The sequence below is a fragment of the Mustela erminea genome, chromosome 9 (assembly GCF_009829155.1).
Source record: "Mustela erminea isolate mMusErm1 chromosome 9, mMusErm1.Pri, whole genome shotgun sequence".
NCBI lineage: Eukaryota > Metazoa > Chordata > Mammalia > Carnivora > Mustelidae > Mustela > Mustela erminea.
Window position 1 is genome coordinate 109,626,811 of NC_045622.1, and position 21,822 is coordinate 109,648,632.

Sequence of the window (21,822 nt, forward strand, 5' to 3'; positions counted from 1 at the left end):
GCCGGCAGGTCGCTGCAACTCTGCTGGGAGCCTGTGTCCCACCTACAAGTGGGGGCAGTGGGTGGTCTTGGCTATTAGAAGAAACAATTGCAGATCGTCTATGACGGTCCTACAACCACTCAAATTTAAATGCTAAATTATGTGTGTGTGCGCGCCCGTAAATGTGTTTTTTGTGGAGCATGTAAAGTCATCAGATTCTTACAAGGATCTGGAACCCTGAGCACTCAGAACAGTTGGGATGGGGCTCAAGATACCTCCAACATTTAGTGATGTACTTTTTACAATGACATGTTAACCTGGTCTTGTATGAGGACTGTAGTATCGCGGTGGTGGCACATGGTCTCTCATAATTTAAAGCAAAAATTCAGATGATCAATTACATTTTTTCAAGTGTATGTTCAGAAAGCATTTGACTGGTAAAGTGTTTAGAATTAAATAATCTTTTCTTGACCTGGGTTTGTTACTGTTTTGGTTGGTTTGTTTTATTGTTTTAACAAGTAGTCAGCAGTCAGCATTGTTTCTATTTATTACCTTATTTGTTGGAAAACATTGACTTGAGTGTAGTGAGTTTATGGAAGAAACGCAGCAATATACAGCATATGTTTTGAGATGCCGTGTAGACTGCATTCTTCTAGGATTTTTAATTAGCATATTGTCTGTAGTTTGGGATTTTGTTGTTGTTTTCAGTGCAGTGTTATCAGTGAAGTGCCTTGAAGATGGCTTATAGTCCTTTCATGTGCAGTGTTTGATTAATTAACAGTAGAGACAATTTATTTGATTTGATTTATTTTATTTTATTTTATTTTATAGAGAGCAAGCGAGAGCCCATAGCGGGGGGGGGGGGGCAGGAGGAGAGGGAGAAGCAGACTGCCCACTGAGCAAGGAGGCTCAGTCCCACGACCCTGGGATCATGACCCCAGCCGAACAGTCGAAGGCAGCTGCTTAACCCAGTGAGCCACACAGGTGTCCCTAGAGACAGAGTTTGGCTGTCGTTAGTACTTCAGTGACCTCGATATTCTGCTTACATTTCCTGGTGAAATTTATGGTGTTTAGAGGTATTATATGGGGACTAACTCGGCTACTTTTAAAATTTGGTTTAGCATTTTAAAGTGTGGTGCCGTTACAGTCAGCCCTGTGTTGATTAAGAATATCATTGACGGGGCACCTGGGTGGCTCAGTGGGTGAAGCCACTGCCTTCGGCTCAGGTCATGATCCTGGGGTCCTGGGATCGAGCCCCGCATCGCTCTCTGCTCAGCGGGGAGCCTGCTTTCCCTTCTCTCTCTGCCTGCCTCTCTGCCTATTTGTGAACTCTCTCTCTCTATCAAATAAATAAATAAAATCTTCTAAAAAAATATCATTCGTATTTTTATAAGATAAAGATAAGAATATATATGTTTTTCTTCTTGTTCAGTGATAATGCTATTATAATGTCTCTATTTCTGGGCTATTGTTTCGTGTAGGATGAAAGCTGAGGTAGAGGGATGACAGTGCTTTTCTTTCCTGTTTTCACATAGAAAAAATTTCAGCTAACTAGAACTTTCCAGTTTTGTGAGGTGCAGTTCTATGTGAAATCAGGACCCTCAACCAGTATCTTTAACGGCAGCTGTCATCAGACCAAAACAGAACATGCTGTGAACATACGCTCTTTTTTCCTTACAGGAGAGCTTCTGTTCCGCTTCCACATCGCACTTCACTCCGGCTAATCTGCTAATGCAGTGAACTGGAAGACACCGGGTACCAGGATAACCTGTAATGGGCAAGGAGCCACAGAGAAGAAAACATTTCTTTTAATTTTTAAACTTGGTTGAAAGGTGAGACCATTAAGATGATCAGGAGTTTCCTTCATAGTTGTTCAAGGAAAGCAGTGTTCTGTTGGAGACCCTGGAGTCTAGGTGGACCAGGGCTAGACCAGGCAGCCTGTGGTTCCCGGGCCCTGTGGTATTTTTAGGAAGTTCAGTAGCAGCCTCCGCAGTTTGCTCTGGCTCCTTTTGGAATCTGCAGCACCCGATCCGTGGGATTCCTCTTTTCCTCGGGGGGCTTGATCTGGGTGCTAAGGATAAGCCCGGCCTGGCAAGCGGAGGGAGCCCGTGGACAGAGACTGCTGGTGGAGACTCCGCTGCTGCTTCTAGGCGCCCTGCGAGAGCGCGTGCGCAGGCGCGTGGGCGGCTCGAGCCCGGGTCGCTTGTTTCCGTGGTCCCGGCCGCGGGCCATCTCCGGCATTTGGCCGGCCTTCTGACTCCTCTCAGGTCCCCACCGCTCTCATCTGAGACCTGGTCACTGAAACTTCCTGTTAGAGACCAGAGGTTGACTTCGTGTGCTTGACAGTCGGCCCTGCAGATAGCGGCCGTGGTGCCGGGGCTCTGAGTGAAGCGCTCAGTACGGCGTCTCAGGCGAACGGGACACGTTGTTCGTCCGTCTGCATTTGCTCCATGTGTCTTGAGGAGACGGTGGGCATAAACCACGTACTGGCCTGCGCTTCAGGCTTCCTTCTCTCGGGAGACCCTCGTTCCGCGCTGCGGCAGGCCCTGCTTCTCCCCCCGCGGCGCTTCTCCCTTCAGTCCCACAGGAGTGACTCGCCTCCCCTCCCCGCCTCTCCCCTCCCCGCCTCCCCGCCTCCCTTCGGGCTTCCGGCCACGCTGCACCTCCTGGGCCAGAGAGTCAGGATTCTTTGACACATCTGACTTCTCCAGCCTTTTCTCTGTATTATTCTGTAAAAAGGGGGAAGATTCTTCCCCAAGTATTCATTCATCTCTTGGCACCTCGTCTGGTGAGGCTTTGTTGTTGTTGTTGTTGTTTTGGTTTTGGTCCTGCCATTGTTCCTTCTCTTTCTCTCTCAGGGCTTCCTTCCAGCCCTGTGGGTAAAGCCTCTTCTGTTTCCCACCTGCCTGGCTGTGTGGAGAATTCAGCCCAAGTTGAGGGTTTAGGTTGGAGAAGGTCAGGACCATGTACTTAGAACTGCGGTCAGACCATCAGGACCACTAACCACAAAGAAGGCGGTTTGTGATGCGCTTTGCCTTTTTCATCAGCGGCTTCAGAGCCGGCGGTGATGGGAGGAGGAGGCACTAGTTTCAGGGCCCACAGAGACCTCGAGCTTGAATTCAGCTGGTTGTGTTACAGGTTGGACATCTTTTTTACGTTTTTTTAAACTGTTCTCTGTAAATTGTAAGTTACCCACTTTTCTTTTGTGACCTTAGAGTTCAAAGAATTGTTTTTTATTTTTTAAAGATTTTATGTATTTATTTGATAGATCACAAGTAGGCAGAGAGGCAGGAAGAGAGAGAGGGGGAAGCAGGCTCCCCGCCGAGCAGAGAGCCCGATACGGGGCTCGATCCCAGGACCCTGGGACCATAGCCCGAGCCGAAGGCAGAGGTTTTAACCTCTGAGTTAATTGAGCCACCCAAGCGCCCCTATTTTTATTTTTAAAGATTTTTATTTATTTATTTGTCAGAGAGAGAAAGAGTGCGAGAGCACAAGCAGAGGGAGCAGCAGGCTTCCCGCTGAACAAGGAACCCAGTGTGGGGCTTGATCTCAGGACACTGGGATCATGACCTGAGCCAAAGGCAGATGCTGCGTGGCTGAGCCACCAGCCACCCAGCTGACCCTCAAAGAATGATTTTGAAAGCTGTTTCTATAATACAACACATAGCTTGTTAAAAATTGAGATATAGTTAACATATGACATGTGAGTTTTAGGCAGACAGCATAGTGATTCGATATTTGTATATATTTTGAAATGATCACCACAGTAGGTCAAGTCGATATTCAGCATCACATAGTTACTTTTTTTTTCTTGTAATGAGAACTTTTTTTTTAAGAGGGCGCTGGGAAGAGGCAAAGAGGGAGAGAGAGAATCTTAAGCAGGCTCCATGCTCATTGTGGAGCCTAACAGGAGGGCTTGATGTCATAAACCTGAGATCATGACCTGAGCCAAAATCAAGAAGCAGGGGCACCCAGGTGGGTCAGTTAGTTTGGCATCCAACTCTTGGTTTCGGCTTGGGTCATGATCTTGGGGGGTTGCGGGGTCAACCCCTGTATGGGGCTCTATGCTCAGCGGGAGGTCTGCTTGGGATTCTCCTTCTCCTCCCTCTGTCCCGCCCCTACCACCCTGCTCATGCGCATGTCAGCACATACGCTCTCTCTCAAATAAATAAACAAATAAAATCTTAAAAAATAAAACAAAAAACAAAATCAAGAGTCAGATGCTTACCTGACTGAGCCACCCAGGCACCCCTGTAATGGGAACTTTTAAGATCTCTTGTAGCAGCTTTCAAATATATAATTCAATATTATTAACCACAGTCACAGTGCTGTACATTGCATTCTTTCTTTTTCTCTTTTTAAAAGATTTTATTTATTTGAGATGGAGGGGTTTATTTATTTGAGATAGTTGCTCAAGGAAAGGAGTCTAGTTTTCTGCAATAGCAGAAGCAGAAGCGGCTCCACGCAGAGCAGGGAGCCTGGCGTGGAGCTCAGTCCCAGGACCCCGGGATCTGACCTGAGCTAAAGGCAGACACTTAAGCGACTGAGCCACCCAGGTGCCCCCAGACATTACATTTCATGCCTTATTTTATGACTTGAAGTCTGTACCTTTTTACCCCTTCACCCATTTTGTTCGCCCCCCCATCTTAGGATTTTATTATTATTATTTTTTTGTTTGTTTGTTTTGTTAAGATTTTATTTATTTATTTGACAGAGATCACAAGTTGGGCAGAGAGGCAGGCAGAGAGAGAGAGGGAAGGAAGCAGTCTCCCTGCTGAGCAGAGAGCCGGATGCGGGGCTCGATCCCAGGACCCTGAGATCGGGACCCGAGCTAAAGGCAGAGGCTTTAACCCATTGAGCCACCCAGGCGCCGCAGGATTTTATTATTGTTATGTGCATTTGGTTCCTCTTTTACTAGGCCTCTGCTCTCTTTCTACTTATTTTGTCAAATCTTTCTGTATTGTTCCAGTTCCTCTGTGGCCACTCTTTTGTGAACTCTTAGCATATCTCATTAAATTATTTTAGGATTATTTTTCTCTTTGAGTAGATTTAAGTATTCCAGGAACAAGGAGTTTTGACTTCTACTTTCTATCTCCCCCTGCCCAAGATTTTATTTCTTTATTTGACAGAGAGAGAGAGAGAGAGCGCGAGCACAAGCAAGGGGAATGGCAGGCAGAGGGAGGAGGGAGAAGCTGGCTCCCTGTTGAGCCAACCCGGGACTTGATCTCAGGACCCTGGGGTCGTGACCTGAGCTAAAGGCAGATGCTTTACTGACTGAGCCACCCAGGCGCCCCCTACTTTATATCTTTATTATTTTTTACATAATAGGTATCATTAATTGCTTAGTGGTAGGGCTAAAATTTCAGAAACATTTCTCAGGATAACAGTTGTAGTTAGGACTTTCTCCCTTTCTTTCTCTCTCTTTTTAAATTTTATTTTGTTTTTCTTTGCTGACAGACTCTTAGCCGTGGCAAACTGTGGAACAGTTCCTTACCATTAGCTATATTTTTCCTGTCTCTCCCCGCCCCCTGCCCTTTTCCTCTGCTCGTCAGATGCTGTCTGATGCCAGGTGAACTCTTCTGTTAAGAAGTTATCTAAAAAAAAAAAAAAAAAAGAAGTTATCTGTTGGGGAGGCTGGGTGGCTAAGTGGGTTAAGCCTCTGCCTTCGGCTTGGGTCATGATCCCAGGGGCCTGGGATCGAGCCCCACATCAGGCTCCCTGCTCTGCGGGGAGCCTGCTTCCTCCTCTCTCTCTGCCTACTTGTGAGATCTGTCAAATAAATAAACAAAATCTTAAAAAAAAAAAAAAAAGAAGTTACCCAGTAGTCTCGAGGAGTCCTAAAACCAGTGGAGAAGGATTCCCAGAGAGGAGCAGCATTTTAAATATAGGGTCCTTTAGACCGGAGGTTGTCATAGCCCAGATAGGAAATCTTTTAGGTTTTGAGAGCAAGAGGCAAAAGAGAGGATATTATATAGGTATTTATAAAATAAGAGAGCAAGGTACCTGGGTGGCTCAGTTGGTTAAGCAGCTGCCTTTGGCTCAGGTCATGATCCTGGAGTCCTGGGATCGAGTCTCACAGTGGGCTCCCAGCTCCACGGGGAGTCTACTTCTCCCCCTAACCTTCTCCCCTCTCCTGCTCTCTCTCAGTGTTTCTCTCTTAAATAAATAAATAAGATCTTAGGGGCACCTGGGTGGCTCAGTGGGTTAAGCCTCTGCCTTTGGCTCAGGTCATGATCTCAGGGTCCTGGGATCGAGTCCCACATCGGGTTCTCTGCTTGGCAGGGAGCCTGCTTCCTCTTCTCTCTCTCTGCCTCTCTGCCTGCTTGGTCTCTCTCTCTCTCTCTCTCTCTCTGTGTCAAATAAATAAATAAATAAATAAATCTTTAAATAAATAAATAAGATCTTTTTTTTTTTTTTTAAAGATTTTATTTATTTACTTGAGAGAGAGACAGTGAGAGAGAGCATGAACGAGGAGAAGGTCAGAGAGAGAAGCAGACCCCCCATGGAGCTGGGAGCCTGATGTGGGACTCGATCCCGGGACTCCGGAATCATGACCTGAGCCGAAGGCAGTCGTCCAACCAACTGAGCCACCCATGCGTCCCAATAAATAAGATCTTTAAAAAAATATATAAAATGAGAGCAAATTTTTACAGATTTTGTTGATGATATTAAAAATATAAAAAATACTAGAGTTCAGTATTTTGTAATACAGATCAACTAAGGAGAAGAATGGAATTCTTTTTCTAGGGGGATAACATTTCACCTAAATGGTGTTCGTAGCCAGAGCTCCCCCTCTCAAATTCTACTACAGATGTTCATCTAATCTACTAATGGTGACCTATAATGCGATTTTACATATTTCATCTTTGAAAATGTCTTTTTACACAAATAGGTGCTCCCACATTCTGGTATCAGTCTCCAAGCATGTATATTCATCACTTGGAAGGCATTTATAGAATTCTTTTAGATTCTCCTCTTGCTGTTTGCCTTTTAGCAGGTTGTTACATCGTAGGTTAATTACTTCCAGAGAACGGTTAGGAAAATCCTCATTTGTATAGCTGTATGAATTTTGGAATAGGAAACTTTCCTTTACATTTGCATTAAGTTCTGAAAAATGCTTTTTAACTGTAGTTTGAGCTCAGAAAATGTCACCATCGCAAATCTGTATGGGGACAGAGATGTCACTTCAATTTGAAGTTCTGACAGCGTGGGAAGTGTATGAAGCAGCTTGAATTTATGATCCTAACAAAGTCAGTACTGAAATGACCTCACCACAGCAGAAGGTTTTGGCAGATGGGTGCTGGTCAGCCGTGCAGTTTTAGGTTGAATTCACCAAGAAACATCAAGATGTCAGCCAAGGCCAATTTCCAGAGCCACTCAGCATTTAGTGATAGCGGTTGAGCGTTGTTCTGCTTATTCAGCAAAATTTCAGTCTTGGCCCTGGGCTCAAAAAGTTGCAAAAAACATGAACCCTTGAGAAGCTATTACACAGCTTGCAGGTGCTGGAGTCTGCCAGAGTAAATGAAGTTCACTGTTGACGTTACCGGTTCAGTAGCAGGTGAGGAAATTTTAAAAACCTCTCGAAGGAGCTGTTGATGAAAATACAAAGAACTATAAGCTTTAAACAGTACATTTTCACAAGTTTTGTAAATTTGTCTGATTAAGCCGTGTTTTTGCTCTACGCCTCATTTTCCCACTGCCAGCTGTCGCCCGTCACAGCAGACCCTCTGCGCGCCGTAGCGACGTGGTCTTCCCTCCGCTTCTCTCTCAGCGCTCGACCTGTGGCTCTGTCATGCGGGCTGTGCGTGGAGCCTCGTCTGTCACCATTTCAGACTCCTCAGTGGGGCTGCATCGGGCGCACAAACTCGAAGGAAAACTGTCCCTGGTTGCCCCGCCGCTTGGCTGTCAGGCCACTGGGAGACCAGCTTCGCTTGAAGTTTCATCTTCTTCTGTTTCTGTGAAGTTGTCCTGTTAAGAGCTACTCCAGTGAAGATGTTTGGGTGTTTATGTGGGGACGTGCTGCGGGTGGCGGTGTGTGCAAGGGGGCTCCCCGCCCTGGCCCTGCTCGGTGCTCCTGCGCGGCAGATGCGTCGTCTGATTCCGTGACACGGGAATCCCCACCCCACGTTTCTGACAGGCACAGCAGTCCAAGTCCAGTGGTTCTTTTCTTGTTTTGACATGTTGGGGATGCGAGGATGATAATAAAATGTCGCACTGCAGCAAGTGGCCCTCAAGGCATCATGGAGTTCTGAGGGTGTCACTGTGATCGGGAAGGCGTCTGGTGGAGCAGCGGAGTGATGGGTGTGTCGCATGTGGTCTCTGTCACCCTCAACTCTGCCTTCGTCGTGTGACAGCCGCCAGGGACTGGATGTAAATGTATGGTGTGGCTAGGTTTCAGGAAAACTTTGTGAAATTCAAAGACTTTTCACAAGTCATGGAATACCGTTCTTCTGACCCCCCCCTCAGTTAAAAATAGGAAGATCAGTCTTTATTCAGGGGCTGGATAAAAATGGGTGGCAGACCAGATTTGGCAACTTCATTCCTGTTCCCTGGGTGTCCCCGGGCTCTGGAGTTGGCTCACATGCTGGTGGTAGAAAGAACAGGGTGAGAAAAGGAACCTAAGGGTGAAGAGGCACCATTGTGGGATTTGCTGCCGGCTGGTTGGTTGGCTGCTTTTTTTTTCCTTTGCTGCTTTTTTGCACACAGACTCTTATGTATACGTAGCTGTTGCCGTCTTTCCACATGACGGTCAGGTTAGCTCATCTTTCGTGGTATCTTGATTTCAGACTGAGCCTTATCATGTGTGCCAGGGATCGTGCTCAGCGCTCTTGTCGGCTCTCCTCCCCCGCAGTGTCTTCCCGTGCTTGGGTGCACAGTGCATACAGGTGCGTGGTGGCAGAAGCCTCACAGCACCACAAGGTTTCCAGCAAAAAATAACTGTCATCTGCATCTTTCTGACCCTTTCTCGTCCTCATCCCTTAGTTATTTACTAGGGGCCAGTACCTTTATCTCCTAGTGTTTTCTCATGTTTGTTTGTTTCCTGCAAACACTCGATGTTTGGCTTGCATTCTGCAGGTAGCTGTTCCTAACCTGGCTGACCTAACAGTGAAGGGGACGGATTAGCTTCTTCCTTCCTCTGTCTTCCAACATAGTTAAAGCTCAACTTTGGTTAAAATCAGTGTGGAAATATGGGTATTTTGGTGAATTATTCCCTAGATCTCTGACTTAATTAGTAAAATTCTTCTCAGCGTGGTCACATGTGTCTGGTACATAGATCTCCTGTGTGGACACCTCCTTTTCAGAGCCCTCTGCGTCAGGCATGCCTCCCTCCGGGCGGATTCCTCTGGACTTTCTCTGTAGTGGCCGGTGTCCCCTGCCCTCCACTCCCCCCACCCTCAGCTTTTCTTCTGACAGTTGGCTCTGCTTCTCGAAGTGTAGGATCCCCGGTTCCATGTGTTCCATGTCTCCCTCTCATGGCCTATTCCCATGCCTTTTTTTAAGATTTTATTTTTGAGTACTTTCTACTACCAACATGGGCTTGACCCCACAACCCCGAGATCGAGAGTCACACGCTCAACTGACTGAGCTACCCAGGCGCCCCTGCCCGCTTACTGCCGTGCCTCAGTGCGGCCCGTCTTCTGGTAGCTTTTTGAGAAAGTGTGAATAAATCTTTCCAACCTTCCATGTCTGAAAATGCTCTTTTCTAGAATTGCTGTTGAGGAAGCTGGTACCATTCTGATTTTCAGTCCTTATTTGAGTATTTTTTCTCACAAGAAAAGTTGAGATAAAATATAATGTTTTTTATCTCTGATACTGTGGAATATCACAGTGCGCCGTGAAGGTCAGCTCCACCATTCACTGTGATAGGATGTGGAGGTCCTAGCAGGTCAGAGTCCTGTTCTGTACACTTGGAGGGAAAAAGGGTATTTTTGATGAGGCCGGTGGTTGTGGATTGTGATATGTTCAAAAACTTATGTAACTTGGATGTTGGACTTACTGAATTATTTCTCTGTTTTCTCTCTTTTCGTACATTTGTTGGCATTCTTCTTTTTCTTTGTCCTTTATTGCTGTCTTGCTGGAGTTGCCAGAGGAGTGGAGAATTCTGTTTGTCCAGTAAACATCTGGAAGATTGTGTAATCCTTCCGTTTTCCTGCTGAGGCTCCATGTCAGCCCAGATGAAGCCACGCGTTTTCTCTCGGACGGACTTGAGAAGAGATGTATGAGGCAGCACGGCCGCCACTTAGTACCGCCTGCCTTGCCTGCGTGGGTCCTCTCGGGCAGGGTCATCTGGACTTTGGCCACAGTTCCTCCTGCCTCAGGGCTTCGAGTGTATTCATGGCCGTAACCTTTAGCTTGATCTTTAATGAGTTCGTGCTTCTCCTGCTCGCACATCATCTGTGTTTTTCACTCACTGGCTCTCGTTTTATGTTTGGTGATATTACAGAAGAGCTTTAAAACCAGCAAAGCTGGTTATTTTATTCCCCAAGTGACGAGGACTTTTACCTGCTCATCTCTTTAGGAGCTGTGTGGCTGGCAGTCTCTTCGTCCCCAGGGCAAGGTGTGGCAGTGCTTGGCAAAGGGGCATCTGCCCCAGACGACTGCAGCAGGATTAGCTCTCCCGGCGTCCTAGACCGGATTCATCTCGGACTTTATTCTGAGGTGGCTTTGCTTATTGGTCCCACCGTAACGTGACTTCATGTGGCGCTTACTACAGTCGCCTGCATCTCTGGACCTGCTTCTCTCTATGCTGTAGCAGCTCGTTTGGGCTCAGGCCGCAGTCGGCCATGGCTCTCCTCAGCATGGTCACACGGTCACCCCATCACATGGTCACGGGTCACATGGTCACATGGCCACCGCTGTTCTGTGCCCAGCGAGCTCACTGCTGCCCCTCTTTGTCCCTTTGTTTGTTTTCTGTAGTTTTCTGGTTTTATGAACACAAATGCAGCTTGAACAGGAGCTGCCCGTTCCTTTTCTTCGCTGCGCAGCCTGGCACTGGGACAAGTGACTTTGAGGGCCAGCCGGGCTGCTGCTCGTACAGCGGCTCTGTGGTTTCGGAGGGGACGTCGTGAGCAGTCTCTGCGCGGTGAGGCTGGGTGCGTGTCAGCAGTGCTTCCAGCTCGCTGACGTTGTGGACTAGGAACTTCTGGAAGCCGCTGGGCTGCATGTGCTTCGTCGTCTTGTTGCTCCAGTGTTGGTCATGAAAAGCTGTGACTCTCCGTGCACCCTGTCAGTGCCTCTGGTTTTCTGCCAGTTGCACTTAATTTTGACACAGCAGTCTGACTGGTGCTGAGTGAACTTACTGGTCTTCTTTTAATGTTCTTAGGCTTCCCCAGAAGTTGGAGGTCAGCATCGGGGAAGAGAGCATCCACGCCCTTGCTGCTCTCTAATGTTTGACTCGGATTTGCTGACTCTTCTGTCTGGCTTCAGAGTTTCAGAGAATCCTGGGGCTTGAGATGGAAAATCCACTGTTAGATCCCATAAGAATTCTCTGATGTGACTTTGATTGTATCTCTTACCTTTGGCTTGTTTGTGTGTGCACTCTCTCCCCCATCCCTATTCCTCTCTTTCTTACGCGCGCGCACACACACACAACACACACACACACACACACACACAACACACACACCCCACCTGGATGCAGCTGGGTTTTCCTTGCCTTTATTCCTTTGATCTCTAACAAGGCTTCTGGGAAGAACTTGGTTACCATTGTGTCCCCCTCATTACTTGTCTTTTTTCTCCCCAACCCCTCAGTCTCACTTTGAAAAGACCCACAAAACTTGTTCTTAGTAAAATATTATGCTTTACATATACTGGACTGAAGTTTTTGAAATTGCGGAAATTATGTATAGAAATTCCTACACATTTGTGTTTTCGTGATGACCGTGTGTATAGGTGCACAGTACTTGCTTTAATGTGGACCAGGAGACAGAAGTAAGACTGGGTTTTCCCAGGTTGGCAGGTTTTGGTTTTTTTTTTTGAGATTTTATTTTATTTGTTTGACAGAGATCACAAGTAGGCAGAGAGGCAGGCAGAGAGAGAAGGAAGCAGGGTCCCTGCCAAGCAGAGAGCCTGATGCAGGGCTCGATCCCAGGACCCTGGGATCATGACCTGAGCTGAAGGCAGAGGCTTTAACCCACTGAGCCACCCAGGCGCCCGGGCAGTTGGCTTTTTTTATGCAAAGGGGACCTGGGTGGTCAGATTGCAGTTTGCTCCCAGCCCTTAGCATCTGAGTGCTGGGTTCGGAGTCAGCTCCAGTGTGGTGGTAATGTTTGCTTTCTGAAGCTTGTGTATTTCCTAGGCAGCGGCAAGCCATAAATTTTTGTCATCTGATACCACATAGTATAGCCAAGACTGAAGAAAAATGAAAGTTGGGCTTTGAAGAGACAGAACTGTGGTTGGTGCTGTGGGAGGAGTGGTAGTTTAGTGGGAAAGCTCTCGGGTACCGGGATTTTCAGAGTGGAGGCTGTGCAGGGCTCCCCACTTTCTGTGCGTTCTCACACAGGCTTCTGGATGGGTTGCTCCCTTTTTAGACTTCTCTCTCTCTGGTCTGTTGCATTGCAGGCAGTTCTGTATGCGCGGTACGCGCTGACCTTCTGCTTATTAGCCCTTTCTTTGTCTTCAGCACCCCCTCCCTGGCCCCATATTTCAGTTACACCCAAACACTTGGTTATACCCGGAGCAGGTCAGACCTCTCCCTCCCTTGGCCTTTGTAGGAGGCCCCCCTCTGTTGAAGATGACCTGCCACGCTTACATGTCATCTCCTCTGTGTCGTTTTCCTCTGCTTCTGCCCAGAATTGTTTCCTTCCATATGTTATTAAAATATGTTGCTTCACCATTACTGTAGATATTTTAAAGTATGTTTATCTCTGTTAAGACCCACTGGTTCTGTCTCTGCTTCTGCGGTGAGCCCGTGCTGCTCTGCACTGTATCCCTGCAGGGCCCTTCGAGACCAGGTCTTGATGCCTAAGCTTATCCTTGCGCCTTCTGAACGGCTCTTCCTGTTACCAGGGCCTTCTCCCTGCCATGAATTTCCTGAAGCTCCTGGAAACCTCTCTCCTGTTCTCTGTGCTTGCAGACCTGTATCTGCTGACCCGGATCACTTTTTGCTGTAGCATCACCTACTGAACCCTGCCTGTCTTCAGGGCCTTGTGTATAAGGAAGTCTTTCTTGTCAGGCTCCCCTCTCTGGAGCTCCCTTCCTACGGAATAGGCTTGGAGTTGATACCTTTCATTCTCCTTTTCTTCTTGTTCTTTTCTCTTCGTTGTTTTCTTTTCTTTTCTCCGTTTTATTGTCATTTTCAAGGGGTAGGGATCGTTTATGGTAGTATTCCTGCATTCAGAGTACCTGCTGGTTAATATAACACGTAATAAATGGAATTGACTTCTTTATTTATTACTCTCAAAGAAAGTCTGACATATCAAAGAATTACAAAGTAAAAATGATTCTGGAATATCTGGGTGGTAGAAATGTGATTGCCTTTGACATATTCTTTGGAAGAAGCAGTTACAGTGCTTCTTTACAAAGTTACAAAGCAAATACAATGAAAGTGGCTCAGAGTTGCCTTTCCTCTAGAGAAATATGTATCTCTAATAGGCACTGTGATGTTGGATTTAATGAGTCCAGCCTTTGGGAGGGGCTGGAGGAGGGCACCAGTAGGAAATGCAGAAGCAGCTACTGGTGGACTTGCCCGTCCTCTGTCATCTTCTCCCGTGGTGCTGAGCCAGAGCTGCCCTCAGAGTCCCTCTGTTACTCTTTGTGTTCCGTGTCTCTGCCTCTTCGTGGGAGAGTTAGAACATCTGCGTCGGCGTTCAGCTTTGCTGAGAGGAGGAGGTTTATGTTAGCGAACAGTGCGGAAGTGACCTCCCTTCACAGTGGCACTGCGCGCTCCCGGTAGCGGTGATTTGCCCCCGCCCCCTTCTGTGGCAGGAGGCTTCCGGTGTGCCCAGCGAGCAGCCCCCCACCCTCCGAACCCGGCACTTCCCCCTTTGGGTCTTGTCAGATGCTGCCCAGCTGAGTTCCCCAATACCTGCATCCAGGCCCAGGGTGTCCTGATATTCCAGGTATCTGGATGCTGGCGGGAGGATGTGAGCCAGTGTGCGCCGCCTTTCAGCAGCTCGATTTGTCCAGTACGTCCTGTTCCCAGCTTGCTTGTAAACTTGACCAGAGGCTGGAATAACTATGCCTGCTGCTTCTGGAATAAGTAAGTTGTTTTCAATCTAAATGGGGACCGTGAAGGTTCAGTTTACTCCAAGATGATGGGGAGTCTAGTGTCTTTTTTTTTTTTACATTGATGAAACATTGTTTCCCAATGTATTTGAGTGTTCTAGGCATTTTTAAAAATTCATTTTTATTTATTTTAGAGAGGGGGATGGGCAAAGTGGGGAGAGAGGGAATCTTCAAGTAGACTCCTGGCTGAGCGCAGAGCCCAGTGTGAGGTTCAGTCCCATGGCCTATGAGAGCTTAAAAGCAAGTTAGACCCCCATCCGACTGAGCCACCCAGGTGCCCCTATAGTATTTTTGAGTTAGTTTAGAAAATGAAATTCCCAGAGACCTGCCCCTATTTTACAATTTGGTGGTGTGTATTGAAACCAGTAGTGAGCTGCCTATGGCCCTCCTGATTCGAGCCCTTTTAATTCCTACAAATATTTCTGGATATTAGAGGCCAAAAAGCAGTTCTAGTTTTCTTGTGACCTACTTTTTTAAGTTGAAGACTATATAAATTGCTTTATATGTGTAAGAATAAACATGATTTCTCATGTATGTTTATATTAGAAGAAAGGAAAAACTTGGCCCATAATCTGTCCTCACCAACCCCACATTAGCCCTGTGTGGAAAAGGTGGTTAACTGTTGACTTTGGCTGTGGAAGGAGATTGGGGGGAGGGTGGTTATTTTAGTACCAGGAGAGAAACTCTGAATCATAATTGTAGTAATCCGTAAGTAGAACTCTCTTGCTCAGGACAGCAACTGCTGGCCCCGTATGACTCTTGTGCATAGAGTGTGGCTGGTCCAAGTGGAGATGAGCTGTAAGTGGAAGATACACCCAGATTTTGAAGACTTCGTACCAGAAGAATTACATGTTGAAATGAAATAATAATGTTTGGATGTGTGAAGTTAAATAAAGTATACTATTAACATTAATGTAGCATTTCCTTTACTTTTTTGATGTGGCTGCTAGAACATTGAAACCTACACATGGCTCTCATCGTGGTGCATGCGGTGCGTGCGGTGCTGTTTCTGTCGGGCAGGGCCAGGCAAGCCGGTAGGTGGCGCCCGCTCTGTTCCGGCAGCCGGGAGCCAGGGGCCTGGGGAGGAGTGTACCCCAGGGCACAGGGTTCTGAACTCTGACAGTACGTGCATGTACACCTTTGTTTGAGATCACGAGAAATCTATTACAGATATTCCCTTCATCGCATACATAAGTAGAAAAAATATTAATGTATAGCATTAGTGTAGAGATTGTCTTCCCTTTTGTGTTGTTTTGGACATAAGCAGCTGCTCCTTCTCCCGTTGTGGCTTGTACTCCGCGTGTTGGACGGACTGCAGCTGTGAAACAGGAGGAGTTGACATTCGCGGATACTCACTTAGGACATGGGATCTTGGCTGTTCCAGCGGGGTCGGTGGTGACATGGCGTGGACAGGCGGTCTTCGTGCATGTGCCGCCCATGTGGTCTCAGGGCCCCAGGATCAGAAGTGTTTCCTTTCATGCTCAGCTGTTCCTCATAAGCTCAGAAATTCTTAATAATCTTGGAATCTTCTTTTGAATCTTTGAATGTTTTGCCTTGGGCCCAACCAGCCCTGCATCCAGATGTTCCACGGTGAACAGTGGTGTGCGGTGGAGGTTTCAGGGAGTACAGCTTCTTGTGGGAGAGAACATTGCTAACTTCAAGCACAGTTCTTAGGAATAGAAGAGTTTGAGTTTTAAATTCATTAACGCTCTTCCTTGTCGTTCCCTCAGCTTGCTTCTGTCATTTGTAGGCAGGCGATCAGCAGCATCTCCCCTCAGAGAGCTGCTGGTTTATCTTCCACTGCATTTGTCCTATCATTCTTTCTGGGCTCCTGTTAGAAAGTGATACAGTATGTTGCATTCTACATCTGTCATGTCCAAAGAAAACCCTGTCGTATCAGCTTGTCCACAGGGAGTTTCTGAAATAAATAACATAGTCACATATTTGCATCATACGCTTTTCTCTGTGTCTCACGGCTGTGTAATTAGTTTGAATGTGCTTATTGCAATTTGTTGCGGATGATCAGCAATAGTTTAAACCCAGGGCAGCAGGAACAGCAGTGTCTGGGGACTTGCTAGAGACAAGAATCTCGGGCCTGATCCCGAGTTTACTATGTCTGAAGCTGTGACTTTTTTTAATCACGAGACCCTATGTGCTCCCTGTGCCTGTGAACGTTTGGTGGCGGCACTGGTTTTAAACGTTGCACGCTTGTGTGGGGGGCATGCTTGTTGCACAAACGGGCACTTCCTGTTGTCGTGGTACCTGTGCGGTTCAGCTCCCGTGCCAGGCCTTTCTCAGCGACGACTCACGACCAGTTTGCTTGGTGAGGATACTGAGATTAAGAGAGGTAAAGAAAGTCCCTTTCGCAAGACTTCAGGGCCAGCCAGTAGTGGAGCCAGCATGGGAATCCGGGTCCGTGTAGATGCTTAACAGTCCTCACAGGGCTGGGGAAGAAGTGATGTTTATTTGATGAAAACAAGTGGTTGTAGGTGGTGTACATATGTACCACATTTGGGACCTTTTTGAATATTCTGTGTAGGTGGCCCCCTGGAAAATTAATCGGAGGGTCTGATGTTCTCATACCTTTACAGAGAATTTAACCGCCTGACTGTACTAGTTCCTGTGTCACAGATAGGACGGCACCGTTTCCCCCAGAAACAGTGTTACTGCCTCACTGCTTTGAATTAAAGGTACCATGGCCCAGATTTTGCTTCCAAGAGGGAAGGCATTTCAGTAATCTTAGAAGACCGTTAATTAAATGGCAGGTCTGAACTAAATAGGTTTATGGGTCCTTTGGTCCTGTTTCGTGCATGTTGGATGGTCGTTTTCACCTGTGTCTTGAGTTCTGGGGCGTGCAGAGCACAGTAGAGGCCTTCTGTGGCAAGCTGACTGGTCACTCCCCAGTGACCCACCTGCCTGACCTTCAGCTCTTTTAGAGAAAACCCTGCTTGCAAGCCACTTAATCCAATTTTACAAAACAACTCTGAGGGGGCACCTGGGTGCCTCAGTCGGGCATCTGACTCTCGGTTTTGGCTCAGGTCTGGATTTCAGGGTCGTGAGATCAAGCCCACGTCAGGGTCTACACTCAATGCGGAGTCTACTTAAGACTCTCCGTCCCACCTTACTGTGCATGTGAGCGCCAGCTTGCTCGCTCACTCTTTCTGTCTTAAATAAATAAGTAGGAACACCTGGGTGGCTCAGTCGGTTGAATTTCTGCCTTTGGCTGGGGTCATGATTCCGGGGTCCTGGGATCGAGTCTATGTCGGGCTCTCTGCTCACTGGGGAGTCTCTTTCTCCCGCTCCCGCTGCTTGTGCTCTCTGTGTCAAGTAAATAAAATCTTAAAAAGAAAAAGATTCAAATAGATAAGTAAAAATCTAAAAACAACAGCAACAAACAAAACCCCAAACCCAAAGAAACAAAACAACTCAGGGATTTTGAAGAAAGATGGTTTGGGTTTATTTACCATTTCCCTCTTGGTCTTAATAGAAAAGCTGGTGATTTGGTTTACTGTAAGAAATTCTATGCCTTTTTATCCCTAAATCCTATTGAGGTATAGCTAGGGTATGAACTTCACAGTGTATTTATATTAAGTAAAAACTAGTGGTTGAAGTGCTGGCCCCTTTCAGTTTTTCTGAGTATCTTAGTTGCATATTTTAAAGGACTCCATTTTACCACAGGGCCCTGGTTGAACTTTGTAACTGTTAGTTCATACCTAGCTTGTTTACTTCAAAGGACATGAGTAGAAGCTAGAGTAACTTAATATTCTGGTGCTATTCATTTCCGGTCAGTTTGCTTTTTGGCCAAAAGATAAAATAACGTGTTTGCTTAAGGAGTCTACTGTGGTTTTATTTTATTTTTAAGTTTGTAACGTACCCAGTTTAAAGAAAATGCAGTGGAAATGCGTATTTCAAAGTGTTCTGATTTTTAAAAATGCTATTCTAATTCAGGATGGTGAAAAATGAAAGGACTTAGGCATTTTTAAAATAGTTGCTGAAAAATTCCTGCTCTCATGCTTAAATAAGTATAATAAAACAGGAAGTCACAGGCTTGGGGTTCAGAGGAGCTGGCTGGTCAGGTAGGACATGCTGCAAACTGCCGGAGCGCACAGACCAGCTACATGGCGGCTCATCGTAACACAGTAGGCCCTGAGGCTGGCTGGCAGCTTGCTTCCTGGTGGTGATTTGGAGATGTGGAAGCACCGTCCATTTTTTGGCTCTGCCATCCCTTAGAGCCTTTTTTGTCTTGGACATCCAGCCAGATGCAGAGGAGAGTGCATGGAGGTTTTTATGGTTTATGGCACACTGGGGAAGACATCGTCATGTGGCAGTACCTACTTGCCCAAGAAGTTGGGAGCGTGGTCTGTGTAAGCTCCTAGGGAAAGGAGAATGGGTCTGTAGATATCTGGGCCAGCACCCTGTGACCGCACCCTACCGGGTGGGCTGCGAAGGCGCTAGGTGGACACCCATGTCGTCTCCGAGATAGCGGGGAGGGAAGAAAGTTAGAGTCAGTGGAAACCTGATTGCCCTCTGAGCCAGGGACACTCAACTTCTGTAAAGGACCAGGTAGTAAATATTTCAGGCTCTGCGGGCCACATTCCGTCTCTGTCACACATTTCTTTTCTTTTCCTAAAACAACCCTTTAAAAATATCTAAACCATTCTTAGTGTGCAGGCTGCGGGCGGGATCTGGTCTGTGGGCTGCAGTTTGCCGACTCCTGCTCTTACGTCATCATGGCTAATTATCAGTCTTCTTATAAATCCGGTATTTAATGAGTTACTTTTATAAGGTTGAAATTCGGGGAGTCAGTTTTTACTTGTACTACATTGATGTGATTATATTCTGATCTGTAATTGAGGATTTATCTAGTTTGTGGGCAGTTGTAGTTTCCACTTGATGGATGTGAGTGTTTATCTTGTTTATTGTTAAGGGCTTGATAATCAACTTGGCTTTTGTGTAATTGATTTCTTAGTGTTTTTCATTATACTTTGCCTTTCTGTATGGGATTACAAAAATAAAAAAGGCATACTACTTTATGTTTTAGGATGTATTTATTGATTTTAGAGAGAGTGTGTGCACGTGAGTGGGGGGAGCATAGGGAGAAAGAGAGAAGCAGACTCCCAGCTGAGCACGGAGCCTGATGCTGGAAGGGGGGCTCAATCCTAGGACTCCAAGGTCATGACCTGAGACTAAATCAAGAGACAGCCACTCAACAACTGAGCCACTCAGGTGCCCCAAAAAGGCATACCACGTTATTTATTTATTAAAGATTTATTTATTTTAGAGAGTGTACATGTGGGTGCAGGGGGAGGGTGCAGCGGGGGTGGGGGATGAGGAGAGGGACAAGCCAACTGGCGCCGAGCAGAACCAGGACGCCCAGCTGGATCTCAGATTCCTGAGATCATGACCTGATCCGAAACCAAGAGACATGTAACCAACTGCGCCACCCAGGTGCCCTTAAAAAAAGCATACTGCTTTTTTGGTGACTATTTTTTAAAAAATACTTCAGGCTGAATTATTAACTGTGTCCAGTTTTCTGAATTCAGGTGGAGAGACTTCCGTTAGATGATCAGAAATTTGATTTACAGGCCAGAATAAGCACAGTCTGACCTGATGTCAGTGGAGCATGGGAAAGTATTTGAATACAGCCTTTGCAGCTTTGCAGGCAGTGACTTTGCTGCAGCATTCAAAGTAAGTGCGATCGGGACATCTTGTGTGGCTCAGTCGTTTAAGTGTGTGCCTTCGGCTCAGGTCATGATTCCAGGGTCCTGGGATCCAGTGCCACACCAGGCTCCTTGCTCAGTGAGGAGCCTGCATCTCCCTCTGCCGCTCCCACTGCTTCTGCTGTCTCTCTTTCTCTGGCGGATAAATAAGATCTTTTTAAAAATTTAAAAAAAAAATAAGTAAAAGGAACTCTTCTGTCAATTTGTAGACATCCCAAGGTCAAAATTTCCATGATTGACCTTGAAGACAAGGTGTGCAGACATGGACGGTGAGGTTTTTGGGGTTCTCTAAGGAACTTTTGCTCCTCGAGCTGCACTGGAGCTCCACTCCCTGCCCAGGTGCCCACATCTCCCCTTACAAACAGTGCAGATTAGTATGCGTGTGGAGTCCAAATGTGGCCTGTGTCTTTGCGTGAACACAGCTGTCTGCGTCCTCATACGCTTCGGTAGCAAGGAGGAGTCAGAGGGGTAGACCGTGCTGTTTTTAGGGTTTGCAGTTTTAAACTCCCAGATAAATGAGCCACGTTGCTCCAGCGGAAGCATTGGAGGCTGTGCTGACAGTGTCACTCTGGAAAGCTGCTTTCTTTCCTCCTTTGGAGTTACCTTTGCTAGCTTTGTGCCTTTTTTCCCTCCCTGTTTGATGAGGTTAAAATTGCATAATAACGTCTCTTTCGTGTGTTGGCCATTTTCCGCAATCTGAAAACCAAAAAAGCATTTATGGTTTTATTTCCACCATCTTCTTCCCTAAAGTTGCATTCTTGTCAGGAATATACCACCCCTGCTCTTCTGGCCTTGGTAATTGCCTCAGAAGTAGGAGTAGGTTGCTCTTGTGTTTGAACTTGTGTTTGTCCTTCACTAACCAAAGTGTTAAGCTCCCAGGGAGCTCTCCGCCTGCTCCTGGTCTTGAAGGTGAGAGACCTCGCATGTGGGCGGTTGCTGACCGTGCGAGGACCTGTGACCCTGCTTTTTTAGCATGTTCTGTGACGTCTTTGGTACATAATTAATGGCCTGATCATTAAGAGGAGAGAGGTGGCTGTGCTGTGTACTCGTGTCATTTGCTGAGCTTTGTGGCAAGCCCGTCTGTGCGCAGGTTCCCCTGGAGTGCGGCACTGCCGCTCTGGGCTAGGTGAGCTGTCAAAGCCGCTGCTCACTGCTTACTGTGTCTTCCTGTCGCTGCAGACTTGATGTGAGCATGTTGCTTTGTGTGTCTTTTGAAACATTTGAAGTTTTTTTTCTTTTTTCTTTTTTTGGAGCAGGGACAACTTTTATAACATCACATTTCATAATCTTACCTGAAACTTTTTCCTTTAAGGGGTCCTCTTTTTTTTTTTAAGATCCCTTAAAACTTGGCTTATATCTTAAACTCTGCGATTGTGTATGCAGTAGTGAAGTCACGGGAAGTGCATACGCTTCTGCACGCCCTTGAGTCACCTGCCGTGGCGCGCGTCTGTCTTCTGTTCCTGGATCGGTCAGTATGACTGGCTCTATACATAAAGTTTGCCCTCCACAATCTCCAATTTTTAAAAAAAAATTTTTGAACAGATGTTCATGAAAATACTAAATCAGTGTATATTCATACCTGATCTCCTAGTATGGTTGATTTAGCAAAAATGAGTATTTCTCAAAATGTATGTGTGCTCTCCATGGGTTATGACCTGTGCGGCTTCCTTCCTTCCGCCTAGGCTCTCCCAGCACAGCATTTCACCTGGACGTGTGTAGCTTCTCACACGTGTTTTGGTGGTGATGGTACCAGGAGCCAGTCTGCTGCGTGGACAGTAGGGCTGCCGTTGACCCGTGGGTTTGGGCGTTACATGAAGTGAGAATGTGTGTTACCAGACCCTGCGTTGGTGTTCTGCGGCGCGCGTCTTTGGCAGATAGGAGTGACTTGTGAGTAGTC

The 21,822-nt window shown here is 46.7% G+C and overlaps 1 protein-coding gene across 9 annotated transcripts in view; it reads left to right on the plus strand.

Moving 5' to 3' along the window:
- PPP6R3 (protein phosphatase 6 regulatory subunit 3) overlaps positions 1-21,822 on the plus strand; it is a 139,540-nt gene that overhangs the window by 42,678 nt on the left and 75,040 nt on the right. For all 9 annotated transcript variants that reach the window (XM_032357780.1, XM_032357783.1, XM_032357784.1 and 6 more), the window contains exons 2-3: positions 1,660-1,811; positions 12,928-12,932. The gene's annotated coding sequence lies outside the window, so the exon portion shown is untranslated. The remainder of the gene's footprint in view (positions 1-1,659; positions 1,812-12,927; positions 12,933-21,822) is intronic.